The sequence below is a fragment of the Megascapheus bottae genome, chromosome 17 (genome assembly GCF_031878675.1).
Source record: "Megascapheus bottae isolate mThoBot1 chromosome 17, mThoBot2.hap1, whole genome shotgun sequence".
NCBI lineage: Eukaryota > Metazoa > Chordata > Mammalia > Rodentia > Geomyidae > Megascapheus > Megascapheus bottae.
Genome location: NC_143525.1, coordinates 44,355,232 through 44,380,052, shown reverse-complemented (window position 1 = coordinate 44,380,052; position 24,821 = coordinate 44,355,232). Strand labels below are relative to the sequence as shown.

At 42.4% G+C, this 24,821-nt stretch overlaps 1 long non-coding RNA gene and 1 pseudogene across 1 annotated transcript; one reads left to right on the top strand and one right to left on the bottom strand.

The window, feature by feature from the left end:
- Positions 1-1,301: 1,301 nt before the first annotated feature.
- LOC150051972 (uncharacterized) lies at positions 1,302-24,821 on the bottom strand. Its single transcript, XR_016538367.1, has 3 exons — positions 24,563-24,821; positions 21,847-22,005; positions 1,302-1,617 (listed from the first exon to the last, which is right to left on the bottom strand). It is a non-coding gene; the product is annotated as an uncharacterized LOC150051972 (long non-coding RNA).
- Positions 8,799-8,925, top strand: LOC150051973 (small nucleolar RNA SNORA70; annotated as a pseudogene).

Below are 24,821 nucleotides of genomic sequence, written 5' to 3'. Positions count from 1 at the left end.
GCAAGCACTCTACCACTAGGCCAAACTCCCAGCCCTTAAACCTTTATTTTCTATAAAGTAGAAATACATTGCAGAATACCAGTAGATTTATTTTCAGGGTTGGAGGTGTGACTCAGTTGATAGGTAGCTTGCCAATGAGAGAAATAAAGTATCAGAAACTAAATTCAAGTCCTGGTCTCAGAGCAAACAAAGTTTTACACTGCCAGATTCAATAACATTTTAAAATTATTGGGGAACTTGAAAAACTTGTCATATTACTAGTAACATTTTTGTAAGGTTCTTACTTATATTTTTTTTCCTTTCCCTGAATAACCTTCTTCCAAAGTATGTTAAGAAAACTAATCCTGCTCAGTGCTGGTGGCTCAACTCTGTAATCTTAGCTACTCAGGTGGCTGAGATCTGTGGATCATGGTTCAAAGCTAGCCTGGGCAGGAAGGTCCATGAGACTATTATCTCCAATAAACTACTCAGAAAAAGTCAGAAATGGCACTATGGCTCAAATAGTAGAATGCTAGCCTTGAGCACAGAGAGGTGCAAGGAAGAGCCCAGGGCATGAGTTCAAGTCCCAGGACTGACAAAAAAAAAAATACTAATCCTTGCCAAGTATCAGTGGCTCACACTTAGCTACTTAAGAAACTTGATATTTAGAGGGTCGAGGTTTGAAACTTACTCAGGCAGAAAAGTCTATGATATTCCATTTCTAAAATAACCAATAAAAAGCTGGACTGGAGGCATGACTCAAGTGATAAAGCCAGCTGAAGCAGTAAGTCAAGCAAGTTCAAGGCCAAGTTCAAACACTAGTACGACCAAAAAAAACCCCTAAAAAACAAAATACACTAATCTTTTATTTAATGGTCCAAAATATTTTTCCATGATTATTTAAAATTTGTCTCCATTTATGGTGATTTTTACAGTTAGTTTTAATATGTGTGCCATTTTATGGTTTTGATTTCTAGTATCTTTTTAGACTTGATGACTAGTTGGCAAAATTTTCCAATTTTGTGTTATGTTAACTATTTTGTATCACTTTTTTTCCTGGAACACAGTGTAGCTTTTGGGTGTTCCAGGGGAGGAGATCAAGGTAATATTGAACAAATCCTTCCCGTATTTCATGGCAGGCTTTAGAGACACTGGTCTGGGCAAATGAGACAAGTAGTCCAGCTCCTCAAGGTTTTTATGAATGCCTCTTTGATGCTAGTTTCTGAAGATTTTGCAGTAGGTCAAAGTAGAACATTCACTTTTTATTCATCAGACACATTAGGCACAAAATGGAAAGTCACGCCTTATTTACACTGCAAACAGGTTATTAGATCATACCACCTAATTAATCCTGTGCCAGTTGTTTCTAAAGTCATAAACTTTGGAATTTCACAGTATTACCCTTTTCCGTTACATTTTAAAGAGAAATTATTTCTCAAATAAATGTCTTATCCCCCCCAAAACATTAAAATCCCCAAATTTCCCCATGTCCAATTCTTTATTTACATGAATGTAGTTAGAAAGGGTTCATTTTTTTCCTTGGACAGCAGTAGCTCTGTCTATCATCTGCTACACTCGTCTGAGTTTCTCCAGCTCTTCCTAGGATGTTCCAATCCAATTCTGTACTTTTCCTGACTCCTAAAGGCACACCAGAAAACAAAATCTCATTATCCACAAAGCTTCATTTCCCAAGCCATAATGTACTATAGTGCAATTTAAATCCACAGCCTAAGCACCAATCATTTTTTGTTAGCAGAAGTTGCAGTGGAGACAGACGAGAACGTCTGTGATTTAGAGCTGCCACTAACTAGTCTTATAATTATCAATTCCAGATATTCAGAGCATGCCATGTGTAAAGTTAAAGTTCAGCACACACACACTCACACACATGCACACACACAAGTCTGGGCACAAATGGCTTATGCTGGTAAACCTAGCTACTCAGGAGTCTGAGTCTCAAGATTGTAATATGAAGCCAGTAAAATCCCTGAGACTCTCATTTCCAATTATCTACACGGAAAGAGAGATGTGGAGGAGGAGGGAGGGAAAGTGCAACCACAGCCCGAGTGGTAGAGTGTTAGCCTTGGCACAAAAAAACAAGAACAGCTTTTGAATCCAGGGTTCAAGCCTCACTATTTAGGGGGGAAAATAAATGAATGACTTGAAAATGGGGCAGATTTTGTTGAGAAGGGCGAGTGTCAGTGGGAGGGGAAGCCTGACAAATAGGTTAATGAGGGTAGATATAGTTGAAGTAGCTTGGCTTGCATTTGTGAAAATAGAACAATGAAACCAATTGAAAATGTTTTGGGAAGAAGGGAGTGAGATAGAGGAGAGGGATACAGGCAATATGATCCACTGGATACATTGTATGCACGTGTGGCAACTACAATGGAACCCCTTGTACAATTAGCTATGCTAATAAAAAAAAAAAAGTAGAAGGTAATGGTATGGCTCTGTGTTAGAAAACTAGCTACGCATAGACAAAGCCCTAGATCAGTTCCTATCACCATAAAAATAAAAGACTGGACAAATAAGCAGATAAATATAATTCCACTGGAAGATGATCCACATTAATCAATATAACACAAAAGTTCACATGGTCTGAGAAGAGAAATATACCTTGCATATAAACTTTTTAAAATTTTATTGTCAGGATAAGGTATAGAGGGGCTACAGTTACTTTGTCAGGTACTCGGTACATTACTTCTCGCACATTGATATCCCTTCTCATGTTTTTGTCCCCATTTCCCTCCTTTTTTTTTTTTTTTTTTTTGGTCAGTCCTGGGCTTGAGCTCTGTCCTTGGACTTTCTCAAGGCTAGAGCTCTACTACTTGAGCCTAAGCACCACTTCCGGCCTTTATCTATGTACATGGTACCAAGGAATTGAACCTGGGTCTTCGTGCGTGCTAGGCAAGCACTCTACCAGTAGGCCAAATTCCTGGCCCAACTCTGGATTGTTACTGAGCTATATCCCCAGCTTGCTTTTTCTTTTTCTTTTGTTTTGAAAAGGAAAAGGAGGAAATGGGCAGTAGTTACTTCTAAAACTTTAATTTGTGAACTACTTTTTTTTTTTTTGTCAGTTGTGGGGCTTGAACTTTGGACCTGGGCGTTGTTCCTGAGCTCAAGGCTACCACCCTACCCCTTGAGCCACAGTGCCACTTTTGGTTTTCTAGTGTTTTTCTCATGGTCTTCAGTGCCTGGGCTGACTTTGAACCTAGATCCTCAGATCTCCGCCTCCTGAGTAGATGGGATTGAGCTACTTAATTTTGTCAGTCCTAGGACTTTTAGCTTTCCAGGCAGTACTCTATCACTGAGTCACACCTTTACTCCTCTTTTGCACTTATGATGATGATGATGATGATGATTAATGTATTTGCTCATTTTATTAGCACTAGAGCTTAACACCTTTATGCACTGTCCTTTAGCTTTTGCACTCGAAACTAGCATACTAACACTTGAGCCATAGACTGAATTCTAGCATTTTAGTGGTTAGGTGGAGATGAGGGTCTCTTGGATTTGTCTGCCTGAGTTATGCTGCTTTTGGCCTAGCATGAGCCTAGACTGTGATCCATCTATTTTAGGTTTTCCAGTCATATCTTGGAGACCTTGAACTTCAGTTAACCAGAAGAAAGCCAGAAGTGGACCTGTTATTCAAGTGGTAGACCATTGAGTGGAAAAGGCTGAGACAGAGCCCAGGTCCTGAGTTCAAGCCCTAGGATCAGCACATACACATAAAAAATCTTATCCCTATTTCAGAATGTGACTTTACATGTAATAAAGTAAAAACTAAATAACATAGAAAAATAAAATACATAAATAAAAATAAAGTAATACTGCACTAAAGTAGGTCCTAACTCAGTGACTGTTGAAATAAGAATGGTGGCTCAGTGGGCCGGGAGTTTGGCCTAGTGGTAGAGTGCTTGCCTAGCATGCATGAAGACCTGGGTTTGATTCTTTGGTATCACATAAATAGAAAGAAGTGCTGTGGTTGAGTGGTAGAGTGCTAGCTTTTAGGAAAAAGCCCAAGGTCAGTGCTGAGGTCCTGAGTTAAGCTGCAGAACTGGAAAAAGAATTGAAGCTGTGTCTACAAAACAAGAAATATCAGAGGACTTTCAGCAAATACTAGAAACTATGAAGAGTCAGGGGATCTTTGTCTTCTCTCATCTTTATACCAAATGAGGACACAAAGAGAAGAGCACTGTCTGTAAACCAATATCCAGTGCCCTTGCCAGAGACTGTATCTGTGGACATTGGATTTGGGGCATCACAATCTTTCCTCTACCCCCTAAAAATGAGAACATTAATCCAGACAAAGGTGGCTCATGCCTGTAAACCACTCAGGAAGCTGAGACGTGAAGATCAAGGTTCAAAGCCAGCCTCAGCAAGAAAAAACAAAAAACCCTGAGACTTTTTTTCTTTGCCAGTCCCGGGGCTTGAACTCAGGGCCTGGGCTCCGTCCCTGATCCTCCCTGTTCTTAGAGCTAATGCTGCTCTACTACTTGAGCCATAGTGTCATTGCAGGCTTTTTCTGAGTAGCTTCTTGAAGACGTGTCTCCTAGTCTCTACTGCCACTGCCTGGGCAGTCTTTAAACCATAATCCTCTAATCTCAGTCTCTTGAGTAGCTAGGATTATAAACTCTCTGAGATTCTTTTTTGTTTGTTTTGCCAGTCATAGGGCTTGAACTCAGGGCCTGGGAACCGTCCTTGAACACTGTTGCTCAAGGCTAGCACTCTACCCCTTCAGCCACAGCACCACTTCTAGCTTCTTCTGTGTGTGTGGTACCAAGAAATTGAACCCAGGGTTTCATGCATGCTGGGCAATCACTCTACCAATAGGCTACACTCCCAACTCATCTCTAAGATTCTTATCTCCAGTTAACCAGCAAAAAAAAAAAATCTAGAAGTGGAAAGAGATATGGATCAAGTGGTAGAACTGTAGCTTTGAATATGAAACCTGAGGGCAAGTGCCCAGTACCTGAATTGAAGCCGCAGGATTGGCACACACACACACACACACACACACACACACACACACACACACACACACACACACGATGCAGAAGAACAAGGAGGAGGAGAATATTCCTTTAGAACCTCCATAAAGGATGACTCTGCTGACTTCTAACCTCTAGCACTGTGAGAAGATAAATTCCTCTTTAAAGATATCCAGTTTACAGTAATTTACTACCAAAGTTGGGATATTAAATCAAGTACTTGGAATTATGGTTTTTTTTGTGTGTGTGTGTGGGGGGGGGTCATGGGGCTTGAGCCTGGGCGCTGTTCCTGAGTGTTTCAGCTCAAGGCTACTCCCCTACCCCTGGGTCAGGGCATTGTCTCACTTTCTAACCAGGTGCAGGGCTCATGCCTGTAATCCTAGCTACTCAGGAGGCTGAGATTTGAGAATCAAGGTTCAAAGCTAGCCTGGGAACAAAAAGATCTGAGACTGTTATCTCCAATTAGCCTCTAGAAAACAGGAAGTGGGGCTTGGCTCAAGGGTAGGGTGATAGCCTTGAGCTGAAGAGCTCAGGAGCAGTGCCCAGGCCCAGGGGTAGGTTGGTAGTCTTGAGCAGAGGAGCTCAGGGACCAGGCTGAGTTCAAGCTCCATGACCACCCCCCACCCCCGCCGCCGCCAAAAAAAGAGTCTCATGTTCTGTATTGCCCCAAAGGGCTTTGAACGCAATTCTAAGATCTCAGCCTCCTGAGTAGCTAGGATTACAGGCAAGAACCACTGCACCGGCTTATTTTTTTCTTTTCCTTTTTGGCAGTCCTAGAGCATGAACTTAGGGCCTGGGCACTGTCCTTGAGCTTTCTCAAGCGTAGCACTCTACCACATGAGCCCAAGTACCACTTCGAGCTTTTTCTGTATATGTGGTACCAAGGAATCAAACCCAGTGCCCGCTAGGCACTCAGTTCTGGCCCCAATGTGTTATTTCTTGACCCTTCATTTGTTTTTCTCCCAGAAGTTACCTTACAACCTAAAATGAGTTTTAAATTTCCCATAACCAGTAGCATTTTGATTTTGGGTAAATAGGTGGAGTGTGGGGAGATGACAATGGAATGTCAGGAATGAGCATTTTGGTTCTTAAGTTCAAAAGCTGTTTATGTATTATAAAGAAAAAATTACTAAAGAAGTAACTTAAGTCAGAATTTGACTAGCTCTGATTACTGACAAACTTTGTTTCTTTTTCTTTCCCCTACCCTGCATAAATTCAAAGGAAGAAAAGTATCAAATATAAATGAGTGGAGATATTTGAATATTAGGTTTGTCAAAATGAAGCAAGATTGTTTTCTGCCTCAGGCAGGATGTGGACTAAAGATCAGAAATTATGATTACCTTGAAGAAAAGTTATATCTTTGTACATTCACTACGGGACCCTGAGAGTGTGTGCTGCCTCTTTATACTGCCTACTCTAGGTAACTCACTGCCTTCACCTCTGGTTCTAGCAGTGCTCCTGCTCCTTATTTGCTGGGTACTTCTCATGAACTTTGGCTTTCCCTGGGGGAGATCCAGCTACTTCAGAGAGAATTTCAAATACTTAACTCCTACTTTGCCAAATCTTACCTGGGTCTCAGACATCTTTTTTTCTATTTTTTTTAAAATTTAGACTATTATCCAGATGGTTAGAGCTGAGTAAAGATTTCATCATAGTCCATTTTTTGGCCATTCTTCCTGACAGGCTCATGTTCTAAGAATTCCTTTGCCAATCACAAACTCACATGACACCTCAATCTCTTTTTCACTAAGGGCTAGCAACAGAAATTTCTCTCTCTCTCTCTCTCTCTCTCTCTCTCTCTCTCTCTCTCTCTCTCTCTCTCTCTCTCTCTCCCACTCCCTCCCTCCCTCCCTCCCTCCCTCCCTCCCTCTCTCGACCTACGGCTTGAGCTCAGGGCCCCAGCGCTGTCCTTTGACTTTCTCAAGGCTAGAGCTCTATAAGTTGAGTCACAGTACGATTTCTGGCTTTTTCTATGTGTGTGGTACTGAGGAATTGAACCCAGGTCTTCATGCCTGCTAAGCAGGCACTCTACCACTAGGCTAAACTCCTGGACCTCCCCTTCCCCTTCCCTTTCCCCTTCCCTTCCCTTCCCTTCTTTCCTTCTCCAGTCTTGGGGCTTGAGCTCAGAGTCTGAGCACTGTCCTTGGGCCTTCTCAAAGCTAGAGCTCTTCCACTTGAGCCACAGCACCACTTCCAGCTTTTTTCTATCAAAGGAATCGGACCCGGGTCTTTGTGCATGCTAGGCAAGCACTCTACCACTAGACCAAACTCCTGGTCCCAGCAACAGAAATTTCTACCACCTCAACATTACACCATACCTTTCTTCTCTTCTAACAAGTGTTCTTTTTTTTTTTTTTTTGAGGATATGTTCCTTTATTTATTGACATAAATATAGGACATAACTTCTGTTATATTTGACATCAATACTGATACCACTATTTACTGACAGTGTACTATAGGAGATACACTATAAAATATTGTGTGTGTGTGTGTGTGTGTGTGTGCGCACAGACATGCACATGTATGCGTGTTCTGGTACTGGGGCTTTGAGCTCAGGGGCTTGGACTCTAGCTTAACTTTTATGTTCTACCACTCAAACCACATGCAGTTCGGCACTTTGCTGGTTAACTGGAGAGGAGTCTGTTGGACTTTTCTGCTTCAGCTGGCTTTGAACCTCAGTCCTCAGACGTCGGTCTGAGTAGGACAATTACAGGTGTGCGCCACTGGTGCGGGTTACTCTAATTTTTCCTTCTTTTTCTTTTGGTACTAGGGTTTGAACTCAGGGCCTTTACTTCTAACAAGTGCTCTTAAAGGGGATTTTTTTTTTCACCAAGGACACACCCTCAAACTAAATAACCTTGTAACATTGAATCATCCCCCCAAGAGCACACTTTGTAACATAATTTTATGTATTCTATTGTGGAAATGCCCCCTGGTGGACATAACTGGTATAGTTTTTGTTGTAATAAATCACTTATACAGTCACAGGATTACCACTATAGTGAACCCAGCCATTTATAGACTGGAGTGGTTGAAGGGCCACTCCATTTTGCAAACCATCCATAATGTCCTGTGATAACGCCCCATCCTTTTTCTTCTCTAAGCTTCCCTACTTCCAAGACATGGTACCACAATCATTAAGACAAAAATGTTCCTATTTGGGCTGGGAGTGATAAAGTGCTTGCCTAGCATGCATGAAGACCGGGGTTCAATTCCTTGGTACCACATACATAGAAAAGGCTGGAAATGGTGCTGTGGCTCACGTGGTAGAGCCTCGAGAAAACCCAAGAACAGTGCTCAGGCCCTGAGTTCAAGCCCCAAAACTAGCAAAAAAAAAAATCCTATTTATGTTTTGATACTATCTAATTACTACTAGCTAATACAATAAAAAATATATGGAGCCAAGAGTATATGCTAAGCCATGATGGAAATTGGTAATTAATCTATCCATTCTCTATCAGCATATTTCATCCCCAACAGGAAAATTATTAAACTAAAAGCCTACAGATTTTAACAGGTACCTTATTTTCCATATATTTGTAAAATACATATATATATATATATTGCCAGTCCTGGGGCTTGAACTCAGGGCCTAAGCACTGTCCTTGGGTTTTTCTCAAGGTTAGTGCTCTACCACTTGAGCCACAGCACTATTTCCAGCCTTTTTTTCTATGTATATGGTAGCAAGGAATCAAACCCAGGTCTTCCTGCATGCTAGGCAAGCACTCTACCACAAGGCCAAACTCCTGGCCCATATATATATTTTAGATAGATAGATAGATAGATAGATGACTGCTTTTCTCAGAAACCAAGGGTAACAGTTACCTGTGGCAATTAGGCTGACAGGCCCCTGTACGTGTGAGGCCCTGTGTGCAATGCCTGCAGACAGCAGCCTCCTAGCATATGTATCCTGTTGCTTCATGGATTGCCCTAAGGGACTATGGTGACAACCCTTTCCAGTGGACATTCATAACTTTAGACAGATATGGGTGGTACCTTTGAAAGACCCCAGGGTATAGTGACTAAAGATCACATTGTCTGTGTCATCTTTTCCATTTACTCATAGCTAAATAACAAGTACCATGTGGTTGAGGCTCTATTCAGGTCCAAGTTCAAGTTCCCTAGCTGCCTGAAGATCCACAGCACAAACAAGTAGGGCTTTACTAAATTTAATGTGGGTTAATTTGGAGCCATGATGGCTGAGAAGCAGCTGATCCTTAATGGCTTTGGGGTTAACTACTCCCCCACTTATGATCTCCTGGACAAGTGGTAGGCCCTGCCCTTGTAAGAGTTTTTTAAATGTTGCCCTTTTAAAAATATGTTTTTATATATTTCTCTTTTTCTAATCATGGCCATTAATAAATCCTACTTCCTCTTAAAAGAAAAAAAAAAAAGACAAGCCCGGTGCTTTGGCTTATGCCTGTAATCCTAGCTACTCAGGAGGCTAAGATCTGAGGACCAAGGTTCAATCCCAGCCCTTGGCACAAAAGGACCTGAGATTCTTTTTTTTTCCATATATTTTTATTGTAATTAATAGAAGGGTTACATTATATTTGCCAGATGGAAGGTGCATTAATTTATATACATTGATACCCTCTCATGTCTTGGTCCCCATTTCCTTCCCCCCAACCCCCACACCTCATCTTGTTTTCCCCCCTTACCGATCTGAGATTCTTATCTCCAATTAACCTCTAGAAAATGAGAAGTGGAGCTTGACTCAGGGTAGGGTGGTAGCCTTGAGATGAAGAGCTCAGGGACAGTGCCTAGGCTGAGTTTAAGCCCCATGACCCTCACGCCCCACCCCCAAAAGGCAGTAGCAATTAGTAACCTTTTCAACTAAGCTAAGGAGTGGCAGAAACTAAGATTTCAGGCCCAGGAGTGTGGCCTAGCACTGTAGAGTGCTCACCTAGCATGCATGAAGCCCTGGAGTCGATTTCTCAGTACCACATGCACAGAAAAAGCTGGAAGTGGTACTGTGGTAGAGCACTAGCCTTGAGCAAAAAGTATCCAAGGACAGTGCCCAAGTCCTGAGGACTGGGGGGAAGAGAAGAAACTGAGATTTCAGATTTACATTTATACACAGAGTCTTTGAAATCCTTAAATGATGTAAATGTGAAGTTGAAACCGGTTTCTTTCTTTTTTCTTTTCTTTTTTTTTTTTTTTTTTTTTTTTGTGGGTCATGGGGCTTGAACTCTGGGCCTGGTGCTGTCCCTGAGCTCTTCAGCTCAAGGCTATCACACTATCCCTGGGCTTAGTGTTGTCCCTGAGCTCTTCAGCTCAGAGCTACAGCTCTACCCTTGAGCCAAGCCCCACTTCCTGTTTTCTCCAGGTTAATTAGAGATATGAGTCTCAGGTCCTTTTGTGCCTGGGCTGGCTTTGAATCCTGATCCTCAGATCTCAGCCTCCTGAGTAGCTAGGATTACAGGTGTGAGCTACGGTGCCCAGCTCTCAGGGACTTTTTAGTGTCCTGGCTGGCTTTGAACCAGCTTGGGCACAAAATATAAATTTAAATGTAAAGCTGAAACCAGTTTCTGAGTTTAGTCAGGAAACAGTTACCTGGCCAGGCACTAGTGGCGCATGCTTGTAATCATAATTACCCAGAAGGCTAAGAACTGAGAAAAGTGGTTTGAAGCCAGCCAGCAGGAGAGTCTGTAAGAATCTTATCTCCAAAAAACTACAAAAAAAAAAAAAAGGCTAGAAGTAATTCTGTGGTTTGCTAATCTTGAGCAAAACAAGCTCAGGGACAGTACCTAGGCCCCAATTTCAAACCCCCAGAATGGACACCAGAGAGAAGAGCGAGAGCGAGAGAGAGAGAGAGAGAGAGAGAGAGAGAGAGAGAGAGAGAGAGAGAGAGAGAGAGAGAGAGACAGAGACAGAGACAGAGAGAGAGAGAGAGGGAGAGAGACAGAGAGAGAGAGAAAGAGAGAGAAAGAGAGAGAGAGAGAGAGAGAGAGAGAGAGAGAGAGAGAGAGAGAGAGAGACGGAGACAGAGACAGATATTTCCCTGAGGAGTGTAACTCACGTTGTAGTATGTTTGTCTAGCATGTGTGACAGTTCTATCCTTACTACTATAAAACATACACAAAATCACCATTACCAAGCTTCAGTGCTTGAAATGTCAAAATGTCTATGATTCTACCTTAACAGAGACTCCAAACCACTACCACCCTTTTCTGTTTCTTCACTTGTTGCTCTATCTTTAGTTTGGTATATATGTATATGCATATATGTGTATATATATATATATATGTTTTCTTAAATGATAAGGTAGGCTTAAGGCACCAAGAGACACAATCAAGGCTATTATATAAATTCTTGCATAGCTATTTAAAGTGTAGCTATTTAAAAATATATAAAATGTGATCCTAGCTACTCAGGAGGCTCAGATCTGAGGTTCATGGTGCTGGGCTGGCTTTGAATCTTGATCCAAAGATTCCTGAGTAGCTAGGATTACAGGTGTGAGACACCAGTGCCCTGTTCTTTGAGACTCATCTCCAGTTAACCACCAGAAAACTGGAAAAGGTGCTGTGGCTCAACTGGTACAGCAGTAGCCTTGAGCTGAAGAGCTCAGGGACAGCGCTCAGGCCCAGAGTTCAAGAACCACAACTGACTTCTCTCCCAAAATATTATATATATATTTTTTTCTTAACCTTGAGTGCCACTTCTGGCTTTTACTGTTTATGCTAGAAAACAAGACAAAACTAATTTAGAAAGAAAATCAGCTCGAAGCAGAAAGAGAAGGACACCCAATTGCCAAATAAAGACAGGAGAAATGAAGAAAGGAAGTTTATCAGATGTCACGGCACAGCAAGCAAGCACTAAGTTCATACACCTAAACTGCCTTAAATAATCCATGAACACAGGTATGGCTCTATAAATCATCACTGTAAAATCATGATAGCAACTACATTACTCCTTTTGCAACTTCATATAAATGGTCACCCTAACTTATAAATGAGGATGTGACAGTAGGGTTAATTTAATCCAATTCTTTTACAAGAATTGTGAAATTTTGACTCAGAGAAAAAAAATTGACATCTTGGTGAAATGCTGTGCAAGGCATTGTGCTAACCAAGTACACACACTCACATTGACTCCTCCTAATAACTGAGAGTCACACATCATTATCTCCATTTTGTAGATAAGATACGAAAGCTCAGATATTACCATACTGGCTTAGGGATTTGCACTGGTCAGTGGTGAGGTAAGATTAGACCCTAGAGTTTCCTGTTCCAAAGGTCATCTATGGGATTAGTTCTATGTTGTCCACTTTTTAAAATCAACTAGGTTACGTGGCTCAGAGTTAGAGTGCTTGCTTGGATTTGGTAAAACTGGATTCTACCCCCAGCATTGAAAAAAAAATTGATTTTCCCAAATGTCTACACCAAGGCATACAATCAACAAAGCACTGGCTTGGAAATTTCCAAGCAGTTGTAGCAGGTTGTCAGTCAAAGGAAAATGTTAATAATTTTCCCACCACAATATATCACTTCCTGATTAACCTGCCTGGATGAATTTTCTTTCTTTCTTTCTTCCCTTACTCTTTTCCAGTCCTAGGGCTTGAATTCAGGTCCTGGGCCCTGTCCCTGAGCTTCTTTTTGCTCAAGGCTGGCACTTTACCACCTGAGCCACAGCAGCCCATTTCCATTTTTTTCTGTTTATGTAGTAGTGAGGAATTGAACCCTGGGCTTCATGCATGCCAGGCAAGTACTCTACCCACATTCCCAGTCCATGAATTCCTTTAATAAATAACAAAATAAGTTGACTTTCTGTATATTAAGAAGAACTAATTAGAGCTGAACAAAGTAGCTGGTGCCTGTCATCTTCAGTGACCTGGGAAGCACACATAAAAAGAACGAAGTCCAAGCCAAAGACAGGATAAAGAGAGAGACTCAGAAATAAGGCAAAAGAGGTAGTGCATGGCTCTTGCAAGTGTGAGACCCTATTCCAATGCTCAGTAGTAGCAAAAGAAAAAGAAGCTGGGTCATGGTGGCTTACATTTGTAATCCTAGGTATTCAGGAGGCTGAAATCTGAGGATTGAGGGTCAAAGCCAGCCTAACTCCAATTAACTACCAAAAAAAAAAAACCTGTGGCTCAAATGATAGAGCATTAGCCTTGAGAAAAAAGAAGCTCAGAGATGGCACCCAGGCCCTGAGTTCAAGTCCTAGGACCAGCATAAAAATTTAAAAAAACAACAATAACAAGAATGAAGAGCCAATAGGAGGAAAATGAACCTTCACTGAATGTTAATGCTTACTTATCATCTCTTGTTCTTAGCTGATGTTTCCAGTCCTACTTCACAAAGAAGACCCTGCTTCACCATCCTACATTAAACATACAGCAATCTTAGAGGCTGCAGGATGATGATGATTGTCAATTTGAGGCCAGCCTGGACATAGTGAGTTCAAGGCCAGCCTTAGCCACATAGTGAGACCTTATGTCAAAACAAACAAAAATAGAAAAATGTATCTCTGAGCCAGGCATGTTTGCTCATGCCTGGAGTCCCAGCTCCTTGGAAAGGATATTGAGATAGAAGAAATTTGAGACTAGTTGAAGCAATATAGCAAGATGCTACCTCAAAAGGGAAAATGCAGCCTATGGATCCCACTCCAGACCTAATGAATCGGAATCTGCATTCAGTAGGATTTCCACAATGATTTCAAGATCCCTAGATGATTTCTGGCCATAAGAAAGTGTGAGAATGATTACTGTACTTAACAAATTTTTCTCAAAGATCATAAGTTTTTCCTTTTTCTTACAATTCTTTCTCTTTTGGCTCTTATCTATTAGAATTAAAAATTATTTTCTCTTTTAAACAGGCACTGGTAGCTCACACCTGTAATCCTAGCTACATAGGAGGCTGAGATTTGAGGATTGTGGTTCAAAGCCAGCTTGGGCAGGAAAGTCTGTGAGACTCTTAACTCCAACTAACCACACATAAAAATGGGCATGGGCCAGGAGCCTAGCCTAGTGGTAAAGTACTTGCCTAGCATACACAAAGCCCTGGACTCGATTCCTCAGTACCACATACTCAGAAAAAGCCAGAAGTGGTGCTGTGGCAGAGTACAAGCTCCAGGACTGGCAACAAAACAAAACAAAACTGGACATGGAGCTGCAACACAAAGTGGTAGAACATTAGGCTTGAGTAAAAAGAGCCTGGGACAGGGCCCAGGCTCTGATTTCAAGACGCCTCCAACCAATCCCCCCAGAGTATTCCGAGGTTTAGGGTATGGGTCAAGTATTCCCTTGTGGGTATGACTTACTGATTTCAAATCTCAGAATAATAAAGTAATAAAAATACATATAATAAAAGAAGCTGGGAGCTGGTGGCTCATGCCTATAATCCTAGCAGCTCAGGGGGCTGAGATATGAGGATCTTGGTTCAAAGACGACTCTTATCTTCAATTAATCACCAGAAAACTGGAAGTGGTGCTGTGGCTCAGTGTGGTAGAGTGGTAGCCTTGAACTGAAGAGATCAGGGACAGTACTCAGGCTCAGAGTTCAAGCCTCATGAGTGACCAAAAAAGTTTCCAAGACTTTTGAATGTAACATCCTTTATGTGTGTGTGTGTGGGGGGGGAAGGAGTTTTGTGTGTGTGTGTGTGTGTGTGTGTGTGTGTGTGTGTGTGTGTGTGTGTGTGTACTGGTCCTGGGGATTGAACTCAGGAACTGGGACCTGAGCACTGTTCCTGAGCTTTTAACAATGGAGTTCAGATTCTCACAGATATTTCCTGCTGAGGCTGGCTTTGAACCACAATCCTCAGATCTCAACCTCCAGAGCAGCTAAGATTTCAGGCATGAGCCTCTGGCACTCAGCTCTTTTTTTTTTTTTTGTAGACCCTTGTGATCACTCATATCTATCATAAGGGTGTGGATTTGCTTATTGAGAATAGTTCTTACCTCTACATTCCACTTTTTGTTGTGGGAGCTTTTTAGTACATTCTAGAATGTTAAGCAGTATCACTGGCATTTACCCACTAGGGGCCAGTAGCATTTTCTCTTTCCAGTTGTGACAACCAAAAGTGACTACAGATATTATAAAATGTCTCTTATATTGTCCATAGTCATTGTTCATAGTCAAGAACCAAAGGTCTAAAAGTAATCTGATGTGGATTAGAGGTTTAGCTTAGTGATAGAGCACCAGCGAAGCATGTACCAGGCCCTAGATTCTATTCCTAGCATGGAGGAAAAAAAAATGCAGTGTGACTCAGTTCTGACAAACACCAAGAGAGTATGGCTGAAGATTTCCTTCCTTCCTTCTTTTCTTTCCCTTTTTTCTTTATTGTGTGCAAGCCCTGGATTGAACTAAGGGCCTGGATGCTATCTCTGAGCTTTTATGCTCATGGCTAGTTTTCTACTAGAGTTAAAGCTCTGCTCCCAGTTTTTTTTTTTTTTTTGCCAGTCCTGGAGCTTGTACTCAGGGCCTTAGCACTGTCTTTGGGCGTTTTCAAGGCTAGAGCTCTACTACTTGAGCCTCCGTACCACTTCTGAATATTTTCTATGTATGTGGTACTAAAGAATTGAACCCAGGTTTTCATACATGCTGGGCAAACACTCTACCACTAGGCCAAACTCCCGGCCCCCTACCTCCAGTTTTTTGACGGTTAATTGGAGATTAAAGTCTCATGAACCTGGGCTGACTTTGACCTACCATTCTCAGATCTCAGCATCCTAGGTAGCTAGGATTATAGATGTGAGCTATCGGAGCCAATCTTATTAATTTTTGTTCCTTTAAAAAATTTATTTGTCATGGGACTTGAACTCTGGGCCTGGGCATTGTCCCTGGGCTCTTCAGCTCAGGCTACTGCCCTACCTCTTGAGCCACAATGCCACTTCTGGTTTTCTGGTGTTAATTGGAGATAAGAGACTCACAGACTTTTTAGTGTCCAGGCTGGCTTCGAACCGCTATCCTCAGATCCCAGACTCCTGAGTGGCTAGGATTACAGGTGTGAGCCACCATGCCCAGCATTATTTTTTGTTTTTGTGTTTTCTTTTTGGTACTAGGGATCAAACCCAGGACATTGCACTTGCTAGGCAAGCGCTTTGACACTGAGCTATATCCTACCTCCAATTTTTTCTTTTTTGTTATTGTAAAGGGTAGATACAAAGGGGTTTCAGTTATATAAATAAGGTAAAGAGTATATTTCTTTTTGGATAATATCACCCCTTTCCTTATTCTCTGCTTTGTTCTTGATTTTTATTTATTTATTTTATTTTTGCCATTCCTGGGGCTTGAACTGAGGGCCTGGGCACTGTCCCTAAGCTTCTTTTGCTCAAGGCTAGCACCCGACCACTGGAACCATAGCAGCACTTTTGGCTTTTTCTGTTTATGTGGCACCGAGGAATTGAACCCAGGGCTTCATGCATGGGAGGCAAGATTTCTACCAGTAAGCCACATTTCCAGCTCGCATTTGTAAATTTTGTTTTTACTTTGATAATAGATGGAATTTTGGTGTAGTTTTGATTTACATTTTTCTAATGGATAAATAAGAAACAAAGAACTTTTTGTTTTGTTTTTGTGCCTATACTGGGGCGTGAACTTAGAAAGTGGGCATTGTCTCTTAGCTTTTTTCTCAAGGCTGGCATTCTGCCTTTTGAGCCATAGTGCCACTGCCAGCTTTTTTCCTGCGGTGGCAGGAAAGGGCTGGCATTGAACCATGGTCCTCAGATCTCAGCCTCCTGAGTAATGAGGATTTACAGGCATGAGCCACTAACACCTAGCAGAACCAGGTTTTTGGAACAACAAAAATACCTGAGGGGGGCCAGGAGTTTGGTCTAGTGGTAGAGTGCTTACCTAGCATGCACAAAGACCTGGGTTCAATACCTTGGTACCACATACATAGAAAAAAGCTGGAAGTGGTGCTTAGGCTCAAGTTGTAGAGCACTAGCCTTGAGAAAGCCCATGGACAGTGCTCAGGCCCTGAGTTCAAGCCAGGACAGGCAAAAGAAAAAATACCTGAGGGCTGGGAGTTTGGTCTAATGGTAGAGTGCTTGCCTAGCATGCACCAAGACTGGGTTTGATTCCTCAGTACCATATACATAGAAAAGCTGGAAGTGGTGCTGTGGCTTTAGCCTTAAAGAAAGCCCAGGGACAACGCTCTGGTCCTAAATTCAGTCCCCAGGACTGGCAAAAAAAAAAAAAATTGACTATTTGGCATTTTCCCCCTCTAACATCATTTTCCTTTAATTACTACTTTTTTTTTTTTTTTTTGCCAGTGCTCAGGGCCTGAGCACTGTCCTTGGACTTTCTCAAGGTTAGAGCTCTACCACTTGAGCCACAGCACCATTTCTGGCTTTTTTTCTATGTATGTGGTACTGAGGAATCGAACCCGGGTCTTCGTGCATGCTAGGCAAGCACTCTACCACTAGGCCAAACTCCCGGCCCTAATTACTACTTTCTTAAAGCGAGGGAAAGGTCAAATTTTGAGTGTAGAAAGATAGTAAACACATGAAAATTATTCTCTGCTACAAAGGAATCAATAAAAAAGCCAATATAAAGTCAATATAAAAATAGTAAGCTGAGTCAGTATATAAGCCAAAACTAGGACACAAGCCGAAATCTCAAAACTAATCACAGGGATAAAAGCAATACTCCAATGTAGAAGAATGTAGGTTCTTTCAGGGACAGAACAAGACCAATCATACTACTTATAGGCAATCCTCGGGGCCCCAACATAGAGGAACAAGTTTCTTTTTTTGCGAATGAAGACTTGTTTTTGTGTCTATGCCAGTATCAGGGCTTGAAGTTAAGGACTGGGCACTAGCTCTTAGGACTGGTCAGGGGCTTGAACTCTAGGCTGGGGTTCTGTCCCTGAGCATTTTGCTCAAGGTTAGCATGTACCACTTGATCCACAGCTCTATGGGTTTTTTTGGAGCTTAACTGGAGATGAGTCTTATGGACTTTTCTTGCTCAGGCTGGCTTTGAACTGGATCCTCAAATCTGAGCCTCTATTTTTGTTTTTTTAAATCTGAGCCTCTTAAGTAAACCAGATTACAGAACTGAGCCACCAGCACCTGGCTTGTCTCTCAGCTTTTTTATTCAAGGCTGGTACTCTACTACTTAAACTACACTACCACATTTAACTTTTTTTTTTTTTTTGCCAGTCCTGGGCTTGGGCTCAGGGCTTGAGCACTGTCCTTGGACTTTCTCAAGGCTAGAGCTCTACCACTTGATCCTCTGCCCCACTTTTGGCTTTTTGCTATGTATGTGGGGTACCGAGGAATCGAACCCGGGTCTTCATGCATGCTAGGCAAGCACTCTACCACTAGGCCAAACTCCCGGCCCCCCATTTAATTTTTGTTTTTCTTTTTCTGCATAATTAGAAATAAGAGTCTCACAGATTTTTCTGCAGGCCTGGCTTTAAACTAATTCTCCTTTCTGCTGTGCACTGCCTTTTTGTAGTTAGGATTATAGGAGTGAACCATCTGTACTTGGTTCCCTTTTTTCTTCCTTCAAGTGTTATCTTTCGTTTGTTGTTTTGTCCATTGTGGGGCTTGAACCCTGAGCCTGGGTGCTCCTCCCTGAGCTCTTCAGATCAAGGCTATTTCTCTACGTCTTGCCCCTTGGGCTGCAGTGCCACTTCCTGTCTTCTGGTGGTTAATTGGAGATAAGAGTTTCGAGGACTTTTGCACTAGGGCTGGCTTTGAACTTTGATCCTCAGGTCTCAGCCTGAGTAGCTAAGATTACAGGTGTGAGACACTGGCTCCCAGCTTGTCTTTACCTTCAATCTGGTTCCACAAGCTCTGTTAGTTACTATTGAGGTAGTCTCATGCAAATGTTCATGTCTTAATGGTTCCTTTTTTTTCTGGGACCTGAGGCTTGAACTCTGGACCTGGGTGCTACTTCTTAGCTTCTTTTGCTCAAGTCTAACACTCTACCACTTGAGCCACAGTACCACTTCTGGCATTTTCTGAGTTCATTGGAGATCAGAGTCTCAGGAACTTTTTTGCCGTGCTGGCTACAAACTGTGATACTCAGATCTTAGATCACAGCCTCCTGATTAGATAGGATTACAGTGTGAGCCACTGATGGCTAGCCTTATTGTAATCTTTTTGATAAAGTCCCACCATACCCTGTTAACACTGTGCACTTGAAAGAGTTGTCACTGCCACATTTCTAGACAGTTTTCTAAGTCAGTAAGTGTTTATAGGCTGATTAGAAAGATGTTAATCCCTACATTCACCCATCTGTTAAGTAAATGGGTGTCATCCATTGGACCAACAAAACCCATGGTATGGAAAGGGTATAATCTCCATTTGATACAACCTGGTGATGAGAGCAGGAGTGATCATGTGGTTATCCTGGCATCCTAAGTTTCTAAGGGGCAGATCTTAATCTTCAGAAAACTTCAGGCAGGCATTTGTCCTCAAGTTAAGAGCCATTTTTTTTTTTTTTTTTGGTGCCAGTCCTGGGGCTTGAACTCAGGGCCTGAGCACTATCTTTGGGCTTTCCTCAAGGCTAGTGCTCTACCACTTAGCACCACATATGCTAAGCAAGCACTAGGTCAAATTCCCGGTCCTGGATTTTTTTTTTTTCTGCCAGTCCTGGGGCTTGAACTCAGGGGCCTAACCACTGTTCTTGGGCTTTCTCAAGGCTAGAGCTCTACCACTTGAGCCATAGTACCACTTCTGGTTGTTTTCTACGTATGTGGTACTGAGGAATTGAATCCAGTTCTTTGTGCATGCCAGGCAAGCATTCTACTGCTAGGCCAAACTCCTAAACCAGAGAGGAAAAACTTTACATAGGGGCATAACTCCTGTGTGGGCCTCCAGACATTTTTCAAGGCTAATGCACAAGTGGGCATCTTAAAACCCTTTTGTGGGACTGTGGACACATTAGAGGCAGTTATTTTATATATATATATATATATGTATATATATAAATGCATATATGTATATACATGTATACATATGTATATTGTATATATGTTGGTCATTGAGTTTGAACTCCAGGCCTGGGCATTGTCCTTGAGCTTCTTTTGAGCCACAGCAGTATTTGAGCTTTTTCATGGTAATGCGGAACCAGAGCTTCATGCATGCTAGGCAACATTTTACCACTAAGCCACATTTCCAATCTTGAACTCTTTTTCTCAAGGCTAACACACTCTGGTGCTTTGAGCCCCATCACCACTTCTGATATTCTGGTAGTTAATGGACTGGCTTTGAACCTTGCTCCTCAGATCTCAGCTTCCTGAGTAGCTAGGATTATGTAGCTAGAATTACAGGCATGATGCACCTGCATCTGGCTAATTATTATTATTTTTGCCAGTCCTGGGGCTTGAACTCAGGGCCTGAGCACTGTCCTTGGGCTTTCTCAAGGCTAGAACTCTACCATTTGAGCCAACAAATCACTTCTGGCTTTAGCTATATATGTGGTACTGAGGAATTGAACCCAGGACTTCATGCATGTTAGGCAAGCACTTTACCACTAGGCTCAACTCCTGGCCTATATTATTCTTATTACAAATATAGTCTCATGAACTATCTTTCTTTTTCTTTTTTCTTTTGCCAGTCCTGGGGCTTGGACTCAGGGCCTGAGCATTCCTCAAGGCCAGAGCTCTACTACTTGAGCCACAGAACTTCTGGCTTTTTTTTGGTGCCAGTCCTGGGGATTGAACTCAGGGCCTCAGCACTATCTTTGGGCTTTCCTCAAGGCCAGTGCTCTACCACTTGAGCCTTCATGCAGGCTAGGCAAGGACTCTCCCACTGGGCCAGCACTCTACCACTAGGCCATGCTCTTGGCTCCTCACGAACTATCTTTCTGTTTTATTTTTTAGCTCTTCATTTCCCCGTTCACTAGAGTCCATACAAAAATAATCCACTACAAATTCTTTTGACCTATCACCATATAAATGATATACCTAATTAATCAAGGCCCTCTATTTGTTTTCTTTACAAAAAGTACTGAAACCTAGTGTATCCTGGCTCTCTGAGAATAGACTTCCACTCTGATTGACACATACTACCGCTCCCACAGGGAGAGTCAATGCTTGTCCACAAACCTGTCTGTTCCAGTTGTTCTTGTTTTAATTATATACTTCAATGTTATGTAACATGATAAAGTGAATTGAAGGACAAATCAACATATTAATTCCTAAGCCATTCTTAAAGCAACCAAAGAAAAATTGGTTTAAAAATGCCCAACTATCTGTCCAGTTAGTGTTGACATTTTCATTTATGCACAAGGTAGAACAGGAAAAATATGTTCATGAAGTGAAAAAATGTGTTTATCTGGAACAATTCCTTACAGACCCAGCTAAGTTCTTCAATATTTTATCTTGGATTTTGTTACCAGTTTTCATTTGAATCTGCTAGGGAATGTGATAATTTTGCTTTTGTTTTGAAGCTAGGAACCACGATTCTGAAAATCTTGTGAGAAGACCTGGTGAGAAACCCAACTGAGCAAACCCAACTGTTCTGTGACCCTCAGTGGCAGACAAAAGCTGAACATCAGTGCTAGGTGCTGGTGGCTCATACCTTAGAACTAGCTACCCAGGAAGCTGAAATCTGAGGATTGTGGTTCAAAGATAGCCAGAAAAGGAAAGTCCATGACACTCCAATTAACCACAAAATATTGTAAGTGGAGCTGTGGCTCAAGAGATAAGAGTGCTACCTTTGAGTAAAAAAAAACAAAAAAAACCAAAAAACTCAGGGATAGTGCTTTGGCCCTGAGTTCAAGCCCCAGGATCAGCACATACACACACACACACACACACACACACACACACACACACACACGTACACACTGCAGTCAATTGGGTTAGTGAAGTCATAAAACCCAAAGGATTTTGGAGGCATTTTGTACATTTTTAAGATCTTGTTCCACTTTAATCAAAAACTAAAAGATATGCTGAATTCCAAAGAATAAACTCACCCACAGGAAAGGTCTGGGCCCTATATCAGAAGATTGGCATTTCTTTTGGTGTGAGACTGGAACTTGAACTTGATATCTGATGCTTTTGCATATTCCTTGACTCACTGGCTGATGTTCTACCACCTGAGCCACACCTCCAACTCCCGACATGTACTGATTCTGTTAGTTAAAATAATATTTAAGGTATCTATGTTTACTTGTGGTGAAAGCTGAAAAATGAAGCAGAGATGTCAATGAGCAATTGGAACTAAATTTGGTAAGTTAGGAGATTTAGTCCAAGAATATTAAGAGGATAGTAACCTCAGGAGAATAATCAAAACATGTGAAAGAACTGAGAATTTTTAATCAAAAAGTTTAATAGAAATAGATCATTATTAACACTAATAGCCGATATTTACTGAATTCTTATTGTATGCAGGCACTATTCTATTTTTCATATATTTTTATTGTAATTAATAGAGGGGTTACAGTTATATTCGCCCGCTAGAAGGTGTCTTGCTTTACACACCTTGATACCTTTCTCATGTTTTTGTCCCCATTTCCCTCCCCCTACCCCCTCCCAGGCTCTATCCTATTTTTCACTGAATTATTTTTTAACATTTTTCTTCACAATTTAGTAGATGAATACTTCTTCCAAGTTAAAGAGAAAGTGAAATAGATTTTTCTGGTTAGGGGGAGAAATCATAATTTTCCTGATGAGAGAATATCCTAGGAAAACAATATAAGAAATATCAAGGGGCTGGGAGTTTGGCCTAGTAGTAGAGTGCTTGCCTCGCACGCACAAAGACCCAGGTTCGATTCCTAGGTACCACATATACAGAAGAAGCCGAAAGTGGTGCTATGGCTCAAGTGATAGGACTCCAGCCTTGAGAAAACCCAAGGGCAGTGCTCAGGCCCTGAGTTCAGTCCCCAGGACTGGCCAAAAAAAAAAAATTGTTAAAAAACAAAAAAGAATATCAAAGGCAAACTATAGGTTACTATCATTAGGCGTTTTTGGTAAGTCATCACTATTCCTTTAAAAATACAAGGTTCTCCCAGAGTTCAAGCCCCTTGACCACCACCAACAAAATACAAGCTTCTCCTTTTTAAACAGGTGGTAAAACAATTTGCCTACAAGTGTCAGTCTTCAAGTCCTTTTTTAATTTTTTTAAATTTTTTTTTTCTTTTTTTTTGTCGGTTATGGGACTTGAACTCAGGGCCTGGGTTCTGTCTTAGAAATTCTCTGTGCTCAAGGCTAGTGCTCTACCACTTGAACCACAAGGACCACTTCTGACTTTTTCTGTTTATGTGGTATTGAGGAATGGAACCCAGAGCTTCATGTATGCCAGGCAAGCATTCTACCATTAAGCTACATTCCCAGCCCCTGAAGTCCTTTCTAAGTATACTAAAAATCAGATATGGAATGTCAGGCCGTACATCTCTTGAAACTAAAATTCTCTTGCTACCACTTAAAAACAAGGTAATGTTTACATTTTACCAAAGCTGGTGTGGTGGCACACATATGCACTGTCTGCTACTTGGGATGTTGAAATGGAACTTTCACTTGAGCCCAAACGGTAGAAACTAGCCTGGGCAACTTAATGAGATCCAGCTCTCAGAAAACAAAAAGAAAACCTTAGCAATTTCAAAGGTAAAGTTCTCTAATTTTGCTCCAAAAATGTGAAGGGCATACTTTTTGGGACTTAAATGGTCTCTAGAAATATTGCAATACATAATTTTGCTGAGTAAAATAGGCCATGCAGGAATCACTTCAAGAAGCAAAGAAGAAATTAAAAAAAATCTCAAATACTTACGGATTAAGGTAAGGCAGATTTATTTAAGAAGGGCCTGGAGAGAGGTGTAAGGATTACTGTAGAAGTACCTTGCAGGGGAGGAGAGACTGGACTCATTTCCCTTATAAAGAATTCTTCTGGGGCCGGGAGTTTGGCCTAGTGGACTACACAAAGACCAGGTTCGATTCCTCGGTACCACATATATGGAAAAAGCCGAAAGTGGTGCTGAGGCTCAAGGGATAGGGCTCTAGCCTTGAGAAAACCCAAGGACAGTGCTCAGGCCCTGAGTTCAAGCCCCAGAACTGCCCCCCCCCCCAAATCTGTTTGCCTTCCTTGTGCCAACTTTTGTGTACATTTCCACTCCCCAATTCTCCTTTTAGTGTAATTCCACCAGCACAGAGCTGCTGATGAACCGACTGGAAATGGAAACTTCGTGGAAACCAGTACCAAGGTCTAAGCATTGTGACCTACTGGGCTGGGAGGGCGCGTGGCGGCCACCTCCGCAGAGCAGCACTCGGAGCCCTGGCGGGCCTGCTGCTTTTTGCCATTGGTAAAAGGCTGTGTGCAGGGTACGTCCGGACGAAGTCGTTTGACACAAGCCGAGAAGCTCGGTGGAGGATCACATTCCGGTCCCCCCGGTCCCCGCTTCCCTCCAGCGTCGGCGGGACGGAACCGAGCCGTGCACGGAGCCAAGCTCCCAAGTGCGCTTACCCACATCGTACCGCCCCCCTCCATTCCCGGGCCTGGCACGTCCCACCCACGGGCGGCTTACTAACGGCCGCTCAGGGGGAGCTTCCCGCCATTTCACTACAGGGGCTGGAAGGTCAGATCCTGCCACCCGTCCTCTCCCCCATTTTCTACACTCGTGGGAGGCCAGAGCTCTCCCCGCAGGGCCCAGGAAACGATCCCTTTGATTCCGGGGATTAAGCAAGAAGGCCACCAACCAGCGTTCTAGCCAAGTGCACTGTAACGGTAGAATACCCCGGAGCTTTCCACAACCGGCGGCCAGACGGAGCCAAAAAAGCGTTTGTTCCGTGACCCAGCGCCCGCCCGAGGAGGCGGGAGCTCGGCCGTGGGCCCCGGAGAGCGAAGGCTGGGGGCGGAGGGCGGGAACGCTCAACCCGACTCCTGATTGGTCCTTTTCGTGAAGCCGAGTGACGTCAGCAGGGAGGGGGAGAACGCCTGATTTGTGTGGTGGGCGCT